General features: G+C 40.4%; 1 protein-coding gene and 1 long non-coding RNA gene across 4 annotated transcripts in view; both read left to right on the top strand.

Moving 5' to 3' along the window:
• Positions 1–20,246, top strand: part of LOC117584571 (AF4/FMR2 family member lilli) — a 79,024-nt gene that overhangs the window by 22,786 nt on the left and 35,992 nt on the right. The gene's annotated exons all lie outside the window — the stretch shown is intronic.
• LOC117584594 lies at positions 5,830–16,596 on the top strand. Its single transcript, XR_004573855.1, has 3 exons — positions 5,830–6,307; positions 9,751–9,753; positions 16,582–16,596. It is a non-coding gene; the product is annotated as an uncharacterized LOC117584594 (long non-coding RNA).

Raw genomic sequence — 20,246 nt, 5'->3', positions numbered from 1 at the left:
ACCAAATTGTGGTGGCTGTCAGCACAGCCCATAAGTAGAACATCTTGCGGTTAAGACCACACACCAAAAACCTAAATAAACAATTAAAAATTCAAACGAATTTCCGACTACATCAATCCTCACTTTGGCGTGGATTCTTTTGCATTGGAACAGAGAGAGAGAGAGAGAGCGAAAAACCGCAAACATGGGAAACTGATAAGCGGCAAAAATTATACAATCGAAATCAAGAGTCTCGGAGCCACAGAGTCGAACGCTTAAAAGTAAAAACAATAAAAATAACCTATAGCTTAACTTATCAGCAAGCAAACAAAATGACTGATAGAGAGGCGGGAGTGAGGCAGAGGCAGAGCAGATCACATGCCAGAGATAGTATTGAACTTTGTATGCTCGGGAAACCTATCCACCGATCCACTAAAATAATCTACTGTATACTAGATTCCATGAAATGTATTTTTACATTTTTTTTTGTCACGTTTTGTGCACTCATTTGTAGATAAATGCGAGATTGTTTTAATTGTTATCCGTGAAAATTGGCAACGTCTCGCTACATGGTACATTAAACAACTTTTGCGATTACAATTTAACACGTTTTCACAAGGCCAAGGAAATGGAAAGTGTCTCGCAAGTTTTGATAAAGAATTCTAATCTCGAGATAAATCAAAATAAACTCTTGAGCTTTTCACATTTTTAAGGTAATCTTTTAATCTACATATGATTAAGACTGAAAATTGGCAACAACGCTTATCATTTCAGTTTCGTTGACATATCTGTCCGTGGGTATTACTACCATTGGCTCTCTCTTGAAAGTTATCTTTTCAGTGGAAGTCAATGGAAACTGTCAAAGGGGTGAAAATAGCCAACGTTGCCATCGATAAAGCAGTTCAATGCTGGTTTAAAGCATTACTTTGTCAGCACGATAGAATATTTGGGCATGGTTTAAGTGTTTGTGTATTTTAATGAATGAAGTTTCAGCCATGCCTACTTCTTCCTTTGGTGGACTGAGAATGACCTTATGATACCAGCCATATCTTTAAACGACCTTCCGATGACGCAAATACCCAAAAAGATATCGCTTTAAAATCCATTAAATACTTAATTTCACTTTGCTATTTTTGCATAATATTAACCTTACATTTTCGCTGTGACTTTTTACATAATCGCCACATTCCACAAGCCGTGGATGCGGCGGCACAACTTCCTTTCACTTGACCACTTTTTTTTTTTTGCATACAAACCACTTTTGTCGGGTTCCGACTCCGCGTAGAAACCCAACCCCCAAGATTATGAGTAAATTAAGATTGAATCAAGTTTCCATTGTTTTAATGTATTTTAATCAAATATTTTTCTCTATTTCTTTACAGGTGAGTCATTCAAGCATTATGGAATATTAAAAGCAAATTAGATTATAAAGAGTAAGTAGATGTCCGGGTTTTACGAGTATCTGTCTGTATACGATCTCTGGTCAAGCGAAAGTTATGGCCCAGTTCTCGGTTTTTCGTTGATCTTTGTGTGTGCGCTATGCGCTGCGCAGTTGATAAACAACCACTTGAGTGGAAATTTATGACAAGTCGCAAAGAAAAAGAAAATTAAAATTTTAACAACCTTAAAGCGTGTGAAAAGTCAGGCCACCAGACACAATCTGAGAGATAAAACATGTTTGTGTGGTGGGTGGGAGGGTAAAGAAAGGAATTGTAATGAAAAGTGCTGTGTGGAAAAATTTTATTATAGATTTCACTTTCACAACGAGAAAAACCTTTGGCGACAGACATAAGGCAGGCAGCACAGGAGCGTGCCAGAGCTTATGGGTTGATGGACAGTTTGCAGGAGGGGTGTGGTATCGGAAAGTAAAGTTTACGAGTCGTATGCTTGATGACGTTTATGACATTTCTCGACCCAACCCAACCCAACCGACACGACAGCCCTTCATCGTGGTGTGATGCTTATTAAAAAGGGTCAAATCATGATGCTGACGTTGGAACATTGGAACGAATGGTTGGTCATCAGAGAAGAGCAGACAGTAAGTGTGGGGAACAAATTGGGTCCTTGGTCCACATAAGCATACAATATATTTATCCCATTTCTGTCTCCAGCTCTCAGAAGGTGTCTACTTTGCTTGTGGAGACGGGAAGGCATTCAATTTAGCTTATCGATTTGATGGGAAATATTATTATTGTAGGAAATCGATTGCTGTTTGAACTTTGTATAAATCCAAATCAATTATTAAAACATAATTCTGAATGTACAAAACCTGCGGCTATGGGAAATTCAAGCAGAGAACCCACAAAATTAGCATTATTCGAATGCTCGACTCGTAATCCACAAGCCACAAATATTCTAAAACAACTTACACGTCATGTGCATGACGAGGTATTTATGTTGATATTTTTTTGTCGTTGCTTTCCAATTAACAAAATTCCTGCTTACCGCTGCCTTAGGGCATTCTCGAAGCTGTAAAATTTGATATTATTAACCTTTGACCTTTTGCAACAGGCTGTACACCCGAAAGCAAACAATTTTTCTCCTTCAGCTACGTTTCTCTTCATCTTTCCCCGCCCCGCCCCACCTTGTCCTGCCAGTCCCTTTCACCTTCTTCACTTGACTAACCTCATCCGTTACTCCTCTGCTTTTCTTGCCTTTCCTTTACGCTCTTCTCTGCTCCTCGCATCTTTGGTTGCTCTCTTTCATACATTGTCTTTGTCATCGTTGTCATACGCACAGCACAGCAGAGCAGACACACTCATACACTGGCACAAGTTTGACAGCCATTGGGTTTCACTTTTTTTCTTCTCTCATCTTCTCCTTCGCTGTTGCTGTTGCTGCTGGCACGCGATGCGTGTGCCACTTGTTTGTGGAGCCAGAGTAACCGTCGATGTGTTGCTGTTGTTGTTGTTGCCAGGCATTGTCATTAATCATTGCCAGTTAAACAATAACAAGGCAGAGCAACAGCAACAACAACAACAACAACAAGAAGGTGTGTGCAAAGAGTCTTGAAAATTGTTGGCATTTCTTTCCGCCAGTGACCCAGAAACATTTCTTCGCTGCCATCTCCCCCATTCCACCTGCCCCCCCTACATTCTGCTTACACTTGAGAGTGATTAGAATTTTTTGCAAATGGAGAGTAAAAGAGACAACGTAATGGAGAGCAAGAGCTAGAGGTTCCCCCTTATTGATTTGCCTGTGACTCATTTGGGAGTTTTCGGTGAATTCCCGCTTCTCCATATTAATTAAATGAAGTGAAATCTGGAGTGATTAGAGCATTTTGTGCGGTAGGTGGAAGATACTTGCTGTTTTTGTATTTGTATCTGTTGGATTGTTCGAGAATATTTCGTGCCAAAGCTGAGCTTTCGGTTCATTCTTTTGTAAAGAATGCTTTGGTTTGCCTTTTACTTTGTCTGGTTGTTGATTCTGCTATATTTTTAGAAAGATTTAGACGACTACGTATTGTGGGGAAAGCTCTCTAGAGCGATACACCCAAATCGAACCGGATAGTAGAGTGGAGCAGGTCATTTTCATTGAATTTCTCACAAATATGACTCTAACTTTGAACTTTGAGTCATATTTCACGATAGAACCATAATGGTTATGCTTATTTCCATACTGATTATCTTGTGAGTCACTTGATGCAGTAATTCTTACGTTTTTCCGTATTACAAGCCTCATTTGAGTCATATTTTTTGGCTCAGACAAACCCCATGTTTTTTTATGATTCAGATACGAAACGAACAATGAAACCTGCTTAAGGTATCTCTGTCTGTTTTAAATATGAACACTAAATGTAGAACACTAATTTCAACTGCACAAAGTAAATACAAAATTCCTAACACAAACTCGGATGGGAAAATATTTAATTTTCACTTTACCCATAGTGTTGGGAATTATGGTGTTTTATAGGGGTTTTTAGATTTACTTCACAGTTAAGGGCAATCCACCTGTTGAATCATCTATTGCTCATATACTGCTTGCACTGCTTGCACTGCCTGGAAGCCGCTTATTGTCTTGTGATCTTCTGATCTCTTGTTGAAGCTTTTTTTTCGCTGCAGGAATTCACAGAACGCCAAAATTAAGCCTTAAAAGTCCACCTCCATAAATGGAGGAAAGTTTCTTATGTATGTATAAGTTTGAATGTTGTAGGTGTATTGATATCCCTCATGCATATGGTTTTTCTTTTGATTTCGTGCATTTATTTCGAAATATTTATCTTTCTTTTTCTTGAACTTTTCTGCCTACATTTGTGTATCTCTGTATCTGTATCTTCATCTGTTTGTGTATCTTACATAGCTCTTACCTTTTTTGCCCGCCTTTTTTATTATGAAGCTTATTTTATTACACACACACAGCGTTGTCTCTCGGCTGCGCTTGCATTTGTTTTCCATCTCTTTCTCCGTCTGCCTGTGTGCTGGGTCTCTTTCTGGCAGCAGCACCAGCCAGCCACCAGCAGCTGACGGACAACGGCGTTATGTGAAAAACCTGCCTCAAGGTTATTGCCTTATACCCGAAACCCAAACGAACGAAAGACGAAAAAAAAGAAGACAGCGTGCAAAAAAAAAAATACAAACAAATTTCTCCATTACACGATGAGGCTTTCGTGTTGTTGTTTTTGCTGTTGCTGTTTGTGTAATTGCTGCTGTCGTGGTTCTTCTCTGCTGCTGTTGTTGCTGTTGCCTTTTCTGGTTGAAATCAGCTCTCATTTAGCCTCTCTTTTGTTGTCTGGCTGCTCTCTCGCTCTCTGTGGATTCCACACACAAACACAAAGAGAAGAGCAGAAAAATACTGAAACTTATCGAGTTCATTATCTTTTATGGAGACCCGCTCCCCTCTCCATCCAGCTGCGAGTGCCCCTGTGCTGCACCTCTTCAAGCAAATAATAAGGTCAAGGATTTTCATACTTTTGAGTGACGCCTCAAACAGTGTACAATTAAGTTTTGCTAGTTTAATTATTTGTGCATGGATTGATCATTCATTTATAATAACTGAGAAGACTATAATTAATTCATTTTAAAGTCAATTTCTTTTCCACAACAGCTGCTGCGGCTCCTTCTTGAAATGTGATTCAAGGAACCTTTTGCTAAATGCCTTCCGATAATTTTTCATTAGAAGCAAACCAAACAAACAAAACGAACAAAATATATATATTAAATATATTTAGTTAATTGTGGGCTGCTGTGGTCGTTCGACTCTCTCCCTCTACTCCCCCCTGCCATTGTTATTTACGGCACAAACTGTCATCAGTGTCAAAAGCAGCAGCACGCTACAGACATTGGGTCGACGTCATTCGGTCATTTGTCAAAAGAAAAGAGAGAGAGACAAAATGTATCGTACACAAGGAGAGCACAAGAGGCTCAGGCAGACAGACAGACAGACTGGCAGGCAGGCGGGAGATGAAAAAGAGAGTTGCCAAAAAATAGGAGAGTGTATTGTGCGTGTATGTGTACGTGAATCCGCAAACAAGCGAATGAACGGTAATGAACGTACAACGCGTCGCGTCAACTGTGATGACGTAGGAGACGAGAGACTCGCTAGGCCGTAAGGCAGGAGTTTGATGGTCTGTTGAAAGGGTCTACGAACCTGGTGATTTTCCCCTCAAACCTCAGCGAACTTTTAAGTCGAGTTCCGTTGTGTGCTCTACATAGAAAAATATTTAATTGAAGAACCGAAAAATCTTTTTCTTGAGCATTAATTTTCCCCAATCGGAATATTCAGATTTGGCACAAGAAAACTATTTTTATTTGAGAACTAAACAGTTATTTAATTAATTTTATATTCTGTTACTGTTTTACTTAAATTATATCATGTGATATTTGATTATAACTTCTATAACAGAGTCCCTGTTATATCGAAATAACATTCTACCAACATTCTCTTCTCCTCTTTCTCTTCGATTGCTCCTTCAACTGTTCTTGCGCAAATTAAAGTGGCATGCAGAAGTAGGAGAAGTTTTTTCCAAAGAAAATAAACCAAGAAAAATGCCAGCGCACACACTCTCACAGGAGTACAACTCCAGAGAAAGAAGCGTACGCGGAGGAGCAGTCCGAAGAGAGAAAAGTGTGGAGAGTGTGGAGACAGGAACAGTACCGCCTCGCTTTCGTGTTGGCAGAAACTAAAAAGTAGCAGCAAAACAAGATGATGAGTCTAAGTGGTTAAATAAGTTGAAAAGTCAAAACTGGACGATGCGTTCGGTCTCGGGTCCTCGTACGGGGGGGTTTCAGGGCAGCGGAGAGCGTTACTTCAACCAGCTGTTCAGCTGTTCGGAAAGTTGTGTGTAAGTTTTGCGCCTCGATGTTGTTGCTGTTAGTTCTCCATTTGCTGGGTGCCCCCTTTGCCTTTTGATTAAAGGATGGAGGAATTTGTAAGGAGCTGACAGACAAGCTGAGAGGTCCTCTTGAGCTAAGCCTCCAGAAAGCACAGACATGGCACACAAGAGGCTGAGGTCAAGCAGAGTTGCTTACAAAATACAGTAAAGGTGATGGAGCGGTGTGTGTGTGTGTGTGTGTGTATGAATGGGGTCTATAAATGCCTGGATAAACCATTTGTTTGTAGACTTGTCAGGGGTTTTGCTTGAAGATCGATTACTAAACAGGTATCAGTTTTCATTGTTGGGAAATCGATCACAAACCAACTTTAAAGTCCAGTGTAGGTAAACCATCTATAGTGTTGAATGAACCGTTCGCAATTTATGTGTACCATTTATTCGCATTTCTTCAAATTGAATTTTGGCACTGTAAAGCAGTCGAACAGTGAGAGAGCAAGAAATAACAAGAAGCAACCAACCACTTGGGCCAAATAGAGCGAAATGCGCCGAACACAGCCAGCGCCACAGAACACAACAACAGCAACAGCAGGCGCAGGCACAGGCACAGGCAATTGGTTGTAGAAATAGAAAGGGGGTAGGGGGTAGGGGGCAGTGGGCAGAGCACGGGGCGAATCAACGGGCAATGGTAAAATAGAAGAAACACAAGATTTTGCCAACAACAAACAAAACAGCAGACGAAATGTAACTGCCGCCGGCAGCTAAAAAGCAACAGCAACAGCAGCGGCAACAGCCACAGTCTGAACTCCATGCACAGCTAGAGATGGGAGCGATGAGGCACGCGTCAACACTCACGCAGGGAATAAAAACGTTACACCTGTGTGCCGGGCTGGTCCACTTGTGTTAGTGTTGAAGGCCACTCAAAATTAATATTTATTTATTTTCACTGATTTACTTAAGTTTTCCCCCATCTCTAACTTTGGCAAACCCAACGACAACTGTTGGAGTGGAGACAAAGCGTGGAGAATAAAACATGGGAGAGTAGAAAGGGGGAGAGCTACATATAAATGGAGACGATTTAGAGACTGGGAAACTTGTGAGCATAAGGTCGTCCGTTTTGGTTGCCAAATGTTTTCCATCCTCCCACCTCCTCCTGCCACTGTGCAGTGTCGCATGCCCCCCGTGCTTGTGGAAACCAAAACCAACGCGCGCCGCCGTTTCCTACATTTTTGAAGTTCCCTTTGAAGAGAGTTGTGGGTGGTTTCCCCCGTCCCCAGTTCCAGTGTTCACCGACTGAACATTTGATGAGTTTTTAATTGGTAGTTCTTTTCCCCCTCTACGCGTTCCTGTCCCTGTCTCTGTCTCGTTTCTCTTTTGCGGCGCTTTTAAAGTGGCAGCAAGGTATGGAGTTTGGGGCGTGGTATCGCAGCTATCCCTCATAGAGAAGATGAGGATAGCAACCTCTTGAAGCAAGAAATTAGTTTGCAGCCAAGATTTGGCATGGTCAGACACTGTCTCTATGTAAATACAAGCGCTGGATGAAATTAAATTAACTCATTTTGAGGAAGGAAAGAACAAACTCCTCAAAATTAAACATTAACAAATGGCTGAAGAACTCTTAAGAAATTAAAGGATAACAGCCCTAATTTGTATTAGCCAGAACTGCTCTATAAATCCTTTTTAGTTGAGCGCTTTCATTATGCTGTTAACCAACACTGAGCTAATGTAAACCGACATCCGAATGGCCAGAATGGCCACCCTCCCCCATTTTGGACTAAATTACACTGTGCCCCATATCTCCACCGCTGCTCATATAAATTAGCCGAACGTGTCACAGACATTTGTGTCATTGTCAGCCGGTTCTAACTGAACCACTCTCTACCCTCTCTCGCCCCCAAAGGCCTGCTGCTGCTGGCCCAGCACAACCCACCATCATCGGGCTGCACAGTCATCTTAATGATGTTTTGGGTGTGAAAAATTATTGACCACTCTCTGGGTTTTTGGTCTTAATTGACATGGGTTGCTGCCACATTCCGAGGCCATGTGTTGCTGTTGGTTTTATTGTTATTGTTGTGACTGTATTCTGTATATCTGTATCTATTTGTGCCAGTTTTTTCGCTTCGCTTCGAACCCCATGAGCCATGATTAATGATGAGTTTTTGGTGTCATTTATATAATTCTTTTTCGCTTCAACAGAATTGCCTTAGAGGAGTGATTCTAGAGGTGTTTCTATTGGGGTTTCCGGTTAACCCTTAACCTTTTAAAGGAGTTTATTTTATGGTTACAATTCTCATATCGATTTATTTGCTCTGGCTTAAATATTTTCCCCACTGCATTATTGTATTTCCAGCATTTTCCTGGCAATTGAATTTAATCGTTTTGACATTTCTCTGCCATGTATTCTCGTCCGCGAAATGCTAACTGATGTGATTAATTTATGCTGTTGCTGTTGCTGGTCTCCCTCTCTAAATCCCCACTGAATGAAATGTATATTATTTGATGTTACGTTTGGGAAACAAAAAAGTAACATCGAAATGCATTCAGCGTAATTCGTAACTCGTGAGTTTCAATGGGGAGTCCATGCGGGGCAGCTTACAGAAGGAAATCCGATAACGAGCAATTAAATAAATAAACTTTTGTGGTTTAAAATCCCTCTCCGTGCCTCTCGCGACAGATGCAGCCAATCGGAAATGTCTGTTTGGTTGGGGTAGGTCCAGGGTTTGTTTTTTTTTTTTTTTTTTTAAACAATGCCATTAAAGTGCACTCTTTTTTTTTAATTTTTAATGCAATTAGTTTCCAAGTAATTTAACAGGAATTTAACTAGCAATTGAAATTTAATTCTGGTATAAAAAAGTGTTCAATGTTTTCAATTGGCAGAACATACAAATATTCTCAACTTCATATTTTGTACTAAAAGTGAACGTTTTGAATATGTTCTCCTCTCGTTTGTAGCAGTTTTTCCTTCTCCATAATGCGCCTGCTCATTGTATAAATGCAGTTGACAGATTTCGACCAGGCAAACACTTTTGCTAACTCTTTTGATTGAACTAACTTTGTCCATGCCTCAGCTTTTGGCTGGCACTTGCAAATATTCTCAAAATGACATAAGAAATTGAAGCGGCTTCCGCTGCTGCCTCACATTTTAGAAGCATATTTGTATAACTTTTCACATCATTTCGTAAAGTTCACAAAAGGCCAAAGAAACTTTTCAGTCAGACGCAAGACCCAATGCCGTATACGAATTGGGGAAGACCCGATGCCATCGATCGACCTACAAGGAACTTTGTCTATCTAACCTGCCCTGGGGCTGGGGCTGTTGTTGCACTACAGCCACAGGCTGCATTTAATGTGTGTCACTTAATGCCAACTTAAATCAATTGAAATGTCAATTACAACAAAACATGAGACGAAACGGAGACCCAACACTGAAGGAAACCCAAACAGAAACAAAGTTTGGAGAAAGAAGAAATTGACTCGAACTGAAGGTGAAATCAGAAATAAAGGAAGTGCGGAAGTGCGGAAGGGTTTGTCGTCGTCGTTGTCAGACTATTGATGTTGACTGGCTGCCATCCCAGGGGCTTCTTTCTTTTTTGCTATATTTAGAGTCACGAGGGGAAGGGACAAACAAAAGTGCAGCTGTGACGCTTTTTGGATACTCTTGCTTGGATACCCTAATATTTATTTCCAACTTCCTAACAGACAGGCTTTTATCTACTTTTTGGCTTCCGTTTTATAGCAAAAGTATTCAAATTCAAACATCAAACTAATATCGTTGAACCCTGATGAAAGTGTAGGCCATTCAATGGTTCTTCCTTTCGCTTTGGTTGTAACTTCGAGAACAGGTTGACATCACAAGTTTTAGTGTTTTTTGTAGTTCAAATGTCGTTGTCGTTGTCGTTGTCGTTGTCTGGGCGGGTCTGGTAGGCTGGTCTGGCTTCCGTTGGTAGCGCCATTCTACCTTCTGCAAATTGCCGAGGACATCACTTGGTCTGGTTACTCAGACTAGGAATTAGCACACAGGACGAAAGTTCTTCTCTACAGGAGACGTAGAATAAACATGAAACGAACTTGCAATTACAGAACTCTCTGCTTTCTGTGACAGAAAAAAAGTTTCGTCAAAGTCGTCCTCGTGGATTGTTTTCCTTTTTTTAATTTTGTATTTTCTTCGTTTATTTTTTATCAAGGTTTTTTGCAGTTTCTCTCTCTCTCTCTCTCTCTCTGTTCTTTGCTCGTTTGCAGTTTATTTTGCTTGATGGAATTTTCCTTTTTATTTTATTTGAAAAACCCCAAAAAGCGGGAAGCTCCATTTCAACTTGCGTTTAACCTAAATCAAATCAAATGAGCGAAGTACTCCCCACGCTGCTTTGCCACTCATTTAGTCAATTGAGTCTTCGGTTAGTCATTTAGTCGAATCGAGTCAGCATTCCCTGCCCACATTCATCCATATCCATATCCATATCCATCCTGCAGTCAGTTAGTCAATGGCATTCTGCCAGTCCCTGCAGCGAATAATCACGGCTCATATAATCATAATTATGAGCTGACTGACGTGCCACCTCCCTGCCACATCCCTTCTAGAACCTCGCTTCTGTCTGTGTGTGTGTGTGTGTGTGTGTGTGTTGGTTTCCCTACCAACGAACGTTCAACGTGGCGTATGAGCAATTTGTTCACTCTCAAAGCGAAAATGCGAACGCATTTTGCCAAATGCCAAGCGGAGCATATGCTAACATTTCCACCTCCTCCCGGCTCCCGGCTCCCGGCTCCTAGCTCCTGGTTGTAGTACGTTCGGGTGTTAGTTCAGTGCCTCATTATGAAATTATGCACAGATCTTTTTTTTTCTACCTCTGGAGACAAGGAGCGTGAGGGAGCCAGAGAAAGCGCAGTGTGGTCTATGATTTTCCTGTCCATTCTGTGCCCATTCTCAACATTTCCCTCTGCTTTACTTTCCACCTGCATCGCATTATTGCGCAGACTAACTCTAATATTTACACACAGCCAATATTAAAATAGCAACATTTTTGGACAAATTTTGGTCCGTAAATCGCGTAAATATTTTAACGTTTTATTTAATTTGTGTGCGGATTGCAGCATGAATGAAAAGCAAATGCTCTGCCAGTACAAAATTGCCCATAAGCAAACGGATACATTGGCTTGGAATGCCTCAGGAAATATTTTTTCCCACTCAAATTGCGAAATTGTGTGCCAAAAACTGCACCAAACTAGACTCATTTTCAGTCAGAGTTATTACTAAATTATTTCTCCAGGTGCGATCGTCTCTAGGTGCGATAAAATACCTGATAAAAGCGTTTGGGGAATGTCGAAATGTGGCAGTAAGATAGGGAGGGGCAACATGTGCAACTGTGGGTGCAATTAATTAACAAGAAGCAGATTTTCATCTTAATTTACGTGTAATCTCCCCAAAATGTACTTGACCTTAGTTAATCTGATATTATTTCTACGTTTTATTTACATTTCTGTCGGTCGACCTTGTGCATTTAATATTTCTCTGTCTGAAAAGAGTTGAAAATTCCAGGAATTGTGAGCTCTAGCTGTCCATATTTTGTTCTTCTCTTTTTTTTTGGCTGCAATTCATGGAAGCTACGTGACCGCAAATAAATAATGAAATGAATAAACTAAACCCACACACACACACACACACACACAGACAAGAAGTGGAAAAGTGAACAACAAATAAAAATGTTCGGGGTTAAAAGTGCAACAAAGAGAAGAGTGGAGAGTGGAGAGTGGAGAGAAGCGAGTGCGAGTGAGGGCAGCAAACTCATATTTCAACTATAATCTTATCAGCTTTTCGATGTTGAATTATAACCCAAAAAAAAAAGGAAAGAAACAAAACAAAACAGAAGTCAGCGAACGAGTGCATAGAGAAGAAGAGAGTGAGAGTGAGAGCGAGAGAGAGAGAGAGAGCGAGCGCAAAGCACATGCAAAACAATTTATAGAACAACAAAATAAATGCAAAAGTGAATTTGGGTGAGGGAAGGGGTGGGGGGGGGGAGATGTGTGGACTACCATTAATCCGTTTTTAGCTTTTGGCTCTCAGCTCCTGCTTCGTGCTTTAATTTAGGTATGAGGACCCTAACTGATTTCTTCATTTTGAATGTTAAACTACAAGAAATTGTTGTAAGTACTGGGGGAAATGTAATTGTTGCAGTTATAAATATTATGATTGAGTAATCGATTAAAGATTATTATTAGTATTTGAAACTATTTAAGTGCTTGTTGCTAAACAATTTTTAATGAATTAATTACGTCATAGTCATAGAAAATCCTAGAAAACCCATCCATCAGATAGAACCTTACTTTCTGCATTATTATTATCATTTTTGATACGCACTGTGTCTTTATGGGAATATTTGCGACGAAGATATTTTCCACAAAATTTACTTTATTGCCAGGCGGCGATATGCATAGGGGAAAAGAGAGGGAGAGAGAGGGAGGGAGTGAGAATGCAGAAGGTTGAGCCAGGATGTTTGCACACATGGCTCTTGCCTCTTGCCGCATTTGAAAATAAATTTGCATGACGATGGCAACTGTGCGACGGCGGCAAGCCAACAATTGTTGCGGCAATGTCCTGCTGCTGCATCCCTTTTGCAATCCTATCCCTTGCCTCTTCCCCACCCCGCACCCAACGTCAGTGTGTAACAACAACACCAACAGCAGCCGCATCCATCCACTGGGCGCCTGCAGGGATACGGCGGCGCTTGCTCTTCTACCAGTTCGGGCTGCTGCTGCTGCTGCTGCTGCTGCTGCTGCTGCTGGTCCCTGGCCCACTTCTCGCCTCCCAGTTGCTTCAAAATTTACGAGCAAAAGCATTTTCAAGAGTTTTATGCGCGTTGAGTGGCAGTGGGGTGAGGCTAAGGGGGTGCTAGGGCTTGTAGGACTACAATTTTAACTTGGCAGCAAAAAAAAACAAAAAAGATAAGAGAAAACCAGCAAAAAAATATAAAAGACTAGGAATATCTGCACACAGTTACGAATAGATATAGAAACGCGTTTCATTTCAGTTTCTCTCTCTCTCTCTACGCTTTCATTTTGGGGCTGCTCTACGCCCATGCCCATTGCACTTTGGGTATATTGAATGCGGGCTTAGAGAATATTTTATGTGTCTAAAACATTTAGAGATGCTCAAAGTGTGCCATAATTTTGAAGATACAATAAACCGAAAGCGCACAAAAGTGGAGAGAGAATAAACACGTTTCAATTAGATTAATTTTATAGCCGGATTAAAGAGAAAACATTTTCCCATAGCGGACTCCCATGTCTCGCTTTCGGTCTCTCTCTCTCTCTCTCTCTCTTTCTCTCTATGTTCCTCGCTTAGCGCCACCTGTCGGAGTGAGCGAGATAAAACCGCCAGATGCTTGTTCGTTGAAGCAAAAAAAGACTGAATAAAGATCTAACTTAGGTTGGGAATAAATAATAATTTTAGACACTGGGACGTAGATTTTTCTCTCCTTTTGCACACCTCAAAGGTACATGAAAATCCACAGAAACATCAAAATTCCCAATCGAATAATAAGTAAAGTATGGAAAAGGTAACTTAATGGTACTTCTTGTTATGCTTCTGATGTTTCCACAAACAATTTGTTGCATTTTCAAATTCTAAGCCAAAACTAGAGTAACGCTTAGTTGGATCCTTCATCATTTTATTCTATTCCTTTTTTTTCGCTGTGTTTCTTAGTGCATTTTCCTACACAGTCCTTTCCCAGTCAGTCAGTCAGTCAGTCAGTTCGTCAGTCAGGAAGTAGAAAATTTTCCGGTTTTACTGTTGAGCCTGCTGCTGCTGCTGCCAGGAAATCGCTCTAGTCCGATGATGGGAACGAGACAGGCAGCCAGGGAGGGAAAGAAGAGTACAGATAGGGATGAAGGATGAAGGGAGTGAAAACACATCAAATGAAAAGCGCGGAAAGTCCCTATGGTCCATGGATCCCTTGACTAAACCCTCCTTACACACTCTCCCTCTCCCTCTCCCTCTCCAACGACCAATGGCAATCGGGTTGACGGTCGTAATTTCAGTTGAGAGCTGGGCAGGCAGTGCGGAAAGCGCGGGTACGGGGACTCTCTTCTTGCAAATGGAAATGGAGCATTTATTGAACTTTTCGCTAAAGATATTTTTGTATTTTTCGAAATGGGTTAAAAGAGGTGGAACAGGGGGGAGGACAGATGGACAGATGGACAGAGTGACAGTGGAGAGGAGCAAGCCGGCAGCTGAGGTATGGCCTGAAATGTAGGCCGTTTATTTTTGGGGACCCAAAGAGTTTTCGCTACTTTAAAGTTTTCCCAACGCTTCGGCCATGCAATTGAAATGAGTTCGCAGGATGAGAGTCCATCCATGGGCCGGAAGGATAATGAGCATGAAGAATGCTTGCAATTAAAACTAAAAATGAAATATGTATCCATTCGGAGAGAGAATTTCCTAGCTACTTTTTGACTTAGTTCAAGGCAAGAAAGTTTCAGAAAATATTCCACAAAAGAAAGATACGAAAAAGAATAGAAAAATTGGCTACAAAAATGTTGAATTTGTTTCCCTATGAAATATGTATCTGAAAATGTCCTGCAAGGAACATTTTACCCGTGTTTGAGTTTCCAACCTCCCTTTCCTTTGGTCGATGCTTCGCTGTTTGTTTGTTGTCAGTGGATAAAAAATAAATACATAAATAATTTGTGCTGTTGAGGAAATTCCCGCAACACGCAAAGAGAATGCAAGAGAGAGAGACAGCGGAGGAGGGAAAGAGCAGGCAAGAGATTAATTTTTATGTCACCTGTGCGAAAAATTGTTGCGGAAATAATTATCGTTCATTCCGTGGCGTTGAGTGGCACACATTTTGCTCTCCTGCGACTTCTTGGCTTTGTATTTGCTTGTAAATTGTTTCTTAATTTGTACAACGAAAAACATATTGTGAAAAAACATTCCACAACAACAACAATAACAACAACAATAACCATAACCATAAGCAGCAAACAATCGTTGGGGTCTCTTGCATTTTTTTTAAAGCTCTTTTGCCAAATGGTTCATGAATCATTTCATTTGTTTCTGTCTGTCTGTCAGTCCTACCCCCTGTGCGAATATTGGATGTAAGTTTGGGGCCACTTTTGTGGGGCATAAGTGGCCGCATGGATGGATGGATGGATGGATGGATTAATGGGGTCAATGGTCAGAGTCGAGAGCAGCGGCCAGCAGAGAAAATGTCAAATCATGGGGAAAACAACCCCCAAATGGAAAGTATTATTCGAAAATAAATTGCGTTAAATAAAAAAATGATACAAATTTATAAAAAATGATTGGGGTTCTGCCACTTAGTATTTTATTTTATTCGCGTGCGTGTGCCGCAAACCGCCGATTAGCACAGTAATAATGACAAGTAATATTTATAGATTGTTGGGTTAATGGTTAATAAAACGCAATACAAGTTTTAAGTACTCTTTTTTAGTGAGCATTTAATTTACCAATAAGGGCAATTCGATTCTCAAGTTGTTACTTGAGTTTCAAATAAATGATTATTGAGTTAATGTTAAAGATTTGCTTTGCGGTTACTTTGGCTGCTCGTGTTGATGGGAGATTGGCTGAGTGGGCGGTATGGCTAATAAATATGTAACGAATAATAATGTAAACTCAAACTACAAGCTCCGATTTCATTGGTTATTGGATGAATTAGTTGATTATTTTATATATTTTATTGCATGTGCTTCCGTTTCATATACAAATTGACATATTTTGCTTTGCACTCACTTTATCTTCATATTTCTCCACTTACTGGTAACTAGAAAAAATTTAATTTAAATGTGAACACCTAGCAAAATATATCTTCCATGGAAACGAAGTATCTCATCTACTTTTTACTTTGATTTCATTCGCCATTATTCATTTAATTTATTTTCGAGCTCCATTCAGTCATAAACGTTTAATTACTTAATCGCATTTACATTTACCGACCTTTACCCTCCTTCCATTTTCATTTATATTTCTTTCTCTCTTTTTCTCTTCTCTAAAATTGTGTAGAAAAAAAAAACTAGAATCAAGATTTTTCCTGCCGCTGCTTTGGTTTTCTCATTTCTGCTTTCTATTTTACACCTTGATTCGTTTTTTCCTCTTTTATTCTTTTTCTAACACTTTTTGTATATAAAAGCAGAGTTTGCTGTGTTGTTGTTGCTGCATTTCCGCTGCTCTTATCACGGCAAGAGGCAACATTTTGCTGCAGGAAGGCAGGCAGGCAGGCAGGCAGGGAGCGGTGCAAAATGTGTGACATACAAAAGCCCCAAATGCCGCTGCGGTTAGCCAGCCAGCCAGCCAGACAGAGAGGAGAGCCACACAGATGCAGATAGAGAAAGAGAGAAAGAGAGTGAAAGAGAGGCAGAGGGAAATAGTTTTTTCACGAGTGACTGATTGTTGTGCGACACAACTTGTTGTTGCCTGCTGCCTGCTGGCTGCCTGGTGTTGATTATGTTGTAGGGATGGAATACAGTCGAACTTCTGTAATGGAAACTAATTGTATTACAGCAAAAAGAAAGTGGAATTTATAACCCTTTTTAATATCTAAAGATAAACCCATCCAAGTCGAAACATAATAATAATAATATTAAGGATCAGTTTTATCTGATTGAAAATAATTCTAGCTACAATTACGTCAAGTTTTTCAGGATCATTTCTGTATTTTATCTAAAACAAAAGGCCCAAATCAGACGTGTGTCCGTTCGCTTGTGTCCGCTCGCTTGTGTCCGTTCGCACATGGGAAATTCATTCAAAGTTTCCACTGTAAATGTATTTTTTCCTTTCGGTTTTTTTTCTGTTTGTATCAACCAAACGCAACAGTCCAAACACAGCCATATGATGATGTCGATGTTGTTCGGCAGCGGGGGGGAGAATCCCACATAGGCATATGAGAGGGGGACCACCTCCCGCCGCTGACGTCTTGCGGTCGTTCATCTAACAACCTAAATAAGTTTCACTGCCTTCGTTGGGGCCACACTCCATAGAGAAATAAATTTGTTTGTATGCATATTTTATTTTTTATGGTAATGGAGGAGGTTCCCCTCCCTTGCCATCATCATCCTCATCCTCCCATAGCCATCCGCAACCCACTTGCTGGCTGCTCCATCGACCGACTGACTCACTCTTTGAATAGGCCTGGCCTGGCCTGGCCTGGCCCAAAACAAAATGAAATAATGTGAAAGAAAACGAGCAGAAAAAATAGAAAAATGGCAAACGGCGTTGACAAGGGAATGGAGTTGCAGACGAAGACGGAGACGGAGATGGAGTGTGTGCTGGTGACAACTCAGTCTTTGGTCAAAACTCCACAAACTCTGCAGCCGAGTGGAGTTGACTTTATCAAGTGTGCTTTCTCATGCTGAAAACTATTTCATGTACATGCCCCCCATGGCCATCCATTAGCGTATGTGTAAGTGATCAATTCTGTGGCGAAAAACAATAGAAACCAGCGAATAAATGGAAGCATCTAATATGAAACCTAATCTACATCGAATCAAAGTACAACAAATAATTCTTTGAGTACTCGTTGTTAAATGTTTGTACAATTTTGTGCCAATTTTTGCAAATTGAAATTTCAATTATCAATTCCATGAAAATCCAATCCAACTTTCAAACATAAAAGAGATAAATAAACGAATAAAATATAACAAATAAATGCAGATTCAGATCTCAAAGAGAGCTCTCTAAAATTGATTTGCCACTGAAAATCCAACAACAACAGTTGAATAATCAACAAATCAACAAATCAACAGCCGCAGCACGGGTAGTAGTGGGTGGCTATCAATAAAAACTAAATTACAAACACATAACAAACATTCAAATAACACAAAACAATTTCCTTATGGCAAACACTTCAATTTACGTTTTACCAAAATGCCAGAGGGCCAAGCGGTAGGGGGAGGGAAATGGAAATGGAAATGGAAAATATGTGTGTTTGGGAAGGAGGGGGACATCCCCCCCCCCCACTCATATGCAATTTGTCCCAAAGGCATCTAAAATGTAAAAGTAAAAGAAGAGAAAACCAATAGAAAACAATTTTTGCTGTTTGTTTCGCGGCACGCAAAGAAAGTGCGGTACATAACTATAAGCGGTACTATATTTTGGTAGTGAAATAAACCTTCTAAAACACGTAATTTACCCTCCCAAAGCTGGACTCCTACCAATGCACAAGCGAATACTGGCAAAGAGATTGCCCAAGAGCTCAGAAATGTTTTTATAATTATGGATAAACACTGTCTAAATGGCAACAATATTCATTTTCTCTTCTCTGCGTTTGTTTTGTTTTTTTCTTTTTCTGTATTTTTCCATATTTTGTCATCTGCCCAGAGGGTGGGGGGTGATGGTGGCCTGGGGCCAGGGACACACATTCGCCATGCCGTCAGTTGTGCTCGCTCCACCTGTACCAGCCCCGCAGCCTGCACCGCATGTTGTCAAAAATATAAAATAAATAGCACGGAAAAAAAATGTTGAATAAAACAAAAGTAAAATTTGTTTTGACTGAATGTCATTCCAGTCAACAGTCAGCTAGCCGGCAGCTAATAGCGTCTGTCCGTCTGTCTGTCTGTCTGTCTGTCTGCCACACATTCATCACGGAATCCTCTCTCGTATGACAATGATTATAAAATTGTATTTGGATTTCCTTGATTTTTTGGTATTTGTTTTTATCACTCATTTGAAATGGAAATTGGTGCTTAAAATTCCTTTTTTTCAATTTCGTGTTCAATGTGTGGAAGCGCTTGAATTGAAAAATAATATGAAACGTGAAATGAAGCATTCACAAACACTTTCATTTTAAATGATTTACGATTTAACCTTAATTGATTTCAGTTTTAGTGAGCCGATATGCATGGCATGGCTAAAAATATCTTTAGCTGAAGGAAAGTAAATTCTCTCTTTAAATAAATTGAAATGTTTGATTCAAGATTTTGGACTTATGCGCACTTCAATTAAGCCAAGACACCAAGTGCCATTCCGTTTCGTTCCGTTTCCCTCGTTCCCTGAACTTTACCATATCGAAAAGATATTTTGCATTATATTTTGTTCCTATTTTTTTTTTTTGTTGCGCTGAAGCAAAGTTTCCTGTTATTCCGAAGTTGGCCAACAAATGTCTGGGAGTTTTTCGCTGTACGTTTCATTAAATGCTACCCACCGAACGAAAGAAGGACAGAGACAGACCCCCTTGGTGTTCCACCCCTGGCATAAATTATCCACCCTGTCATCGGTTGTTCCCGTTGTCCATTCCTCCATTGCTTCATTCTTCTCTGTTGCACTCGCTCCATGTGCCCAGATGTGCTACCCAGTCTCCAGTCTCCAGTCTCCAGTCTCTTCTCCACTTCATAAAATGCCGTTGCGACGCTTAATTTTGCGCCCGCCGTCTGTCTGGAGAGCATTGAGAGACACCAACGCCCCCTCCCCTCTCCTGCCTTCTGCTCGAAAAAGTGAGCAACAGCTGCCCCACACCCAGCGACCACCCACATCCTCCCCTTTGCTAGTGGAAAAAGGAAAAAACACAACAAAAAAATTGTTATAAAATTTATTAAAAGTAATTTGCATTGCAAATTAATTTTCTTTTTTCTCTCTTCTCTTTTTCGTTCTTCCTTTCTCTCTGTACTTTCCCAAAATTACTATTTTATTTGAGTGGATAACAGGGAGAGAGTGGGCGGCACAGCATGTGCCAAAGAAAACAAAGTTTAGAAGTTTTTAACGCTTTTTGGGTGTCGTTTTAGGAGGAGGAATACGGAATAAGGTTATTACGATGATGATCAGTGGGAGGTCGTGCTCAAAACTCCCATTGAATAATGATTTCTATTATAAGGGAGGAAATTTGAAGCTAATTAGAAGCAAATTTAAAAATAAATTCAATATGTGTTACATGGTTTAATGTCGCACTGTATTTATGCTCCATAAAGATATAAATATCCTGGTTCCCCTGCCTCCTCCTCGTCCACACCCTGACCTTTTGCTGAATGGCATTATAAACATGAAGACATAAAGTAT

This window comes from Drosophila guanche, unplaced genomic scaffold (assembly GCF_900245975.1).
Source record: "Drosophila guanche unplaced genomic scaffold, DGUA_6, whole genome shotgun sequence".
Lineage (NCBI taxonomy): Eukaryota > Metazoa > Arthropoda > Insecta > Diptera > Drosophilidae > Drosophila > Drosophila guanche.
Note: the sequence above shows the minus strand (reverse complement) of the source record. Positions and strands in the feature narration are given on the sequence as shown.